Source organism: Schistocerca cancellata, chromosome 2 (assembly GCF_023864275.1).
Source record: "Schistocerca cancellata isolate TAMUIC-IGC-003103 chromosome 2, iqSchCanc2.1, whole genome shotgun sequence".
Classification (NCBI taxonomy): domain Eukaryota; kingdom Metazoa; phylum Arthropoda; class Insecta; order Orthoptera; family Acrididae; genus Schistocerca; species Schistocerca cancellata.
The window spans coordinates 122,327,265-122,328,738 of NC_064627.1; positions in this window are offsets into that span (position 1 = coordinate 122,327,265).

Consider the following 1,474-nt stretch of genomic DNA (forward strand, 5'->3'; position numbering starts at 1 on the left):
CCTCTAGCATCATGGAAGTTATTCCCTGCTGTCCTATCGTCCTGTCCCTTTTTGTCACTGTTCTCCATATACTCCCCTGCTCGCCGATTCTCCGGCGAACCTCCTCATTCCATACCTTATCACTCCACCCAGTTCTCTTCTGTAGCAGCATATCTCAAATGCTTCGATTCCCTTCTGTTCCAATTTTCCCACAGTCCGTGTTTCATACAATGAAATGCTGTGCTCCAAACATCCATTCCCAGAAATTTCTTCCTCAGATTAAGGGTTATGTTTGCTACTAGTAAACTTCTCTTGGCCAGCAATGCCTTCCTTGTTAGTGCTAGTCTGCTTTTTATATCCTCCTTGTTCTGTAGGTCATGGGTTACTTTGCTGCCTATATAGCATAAGTCCTCCATTTATTTCAAGATCACCAGGCCTGATGTTAAGTTTCTTGCTGTTCTCATAATTGTTACTTCTCATTACCTTCGTCTTTTTTGATTTATTCTCGGTCTGTATTCTGTATTCATTAGACTGTTCGTTCCATTCAGCATATCATGTAATTCTTCTTCACTTTCAATAGCAATATCATCAGCGAATCTTAGCATTGATATCCTTCCACCTTGAACTTTAATTCCACTCTTGAACCTTTCTTTTATTTCTGTCATTGCTTCTTCGGTTTATAGATTGAACAGTAGGGACGAAAGATTATATCCGTATGTTACGCCCTTTTTAATCTGAGCACTTCGTTCTTGGTCTTCCTCTCTTATTGTTCCCCCTTGGCTCTTGTACATGTTCTATATTACCCATTTTTCCCTATAGCTTATCCCTAATTTTCTCACACTTTCGAACATCTTGCACTATTTGACACTGTCTAACGGTTTTGCAGGTCGACAAATCCTATGACCGAACTTGATTTTTCTTTAGTCTTGCTTCCATTATCAACCGCAACGTTAGAACAGCCTCTCTGGTCCCTTCACCTTTCCTAAAGCTCGAACTGCTCGTCACCTAACAGATCTTAATTTTTCTTTCCTATTACCAAGTACAATATTCTTCCAGAATGAGATTTTCACTCTGCAGCGGAGTGTGCGCTGATATGAAACTTCCTGGCAGATTAAAACTGTGTGCCCGACCGAGACTCGAACTCGGGACCTTTGCCTTTCGCGGGCAAGTGCTCTACCATCTGAGCTACCGAAGCACGACTCACGCCCGGTACTCACAGCTTTACTTCTGCCAGTATCTCGTCTCCTACCTTCCAAACTTTACAGAAGCTCTCCTGCGAACCTTGCAGAACTAGCACTCCTGAAAGAAAGGATATAGCGGAGACATGGCTTAGCCACAGCCTGGGGGATGTTTCCAGAATGAGATTTTCACTCTGCAGCGGAGTGTGCGCTGATATGAAACTTCCTGGCAGATTAAAACTGTGTGCCCGACCGAGACTCGAACTCGGGACCTTTTACAATATTCTTGTCAGCAGCTTGGATGCATGAACTGTTAA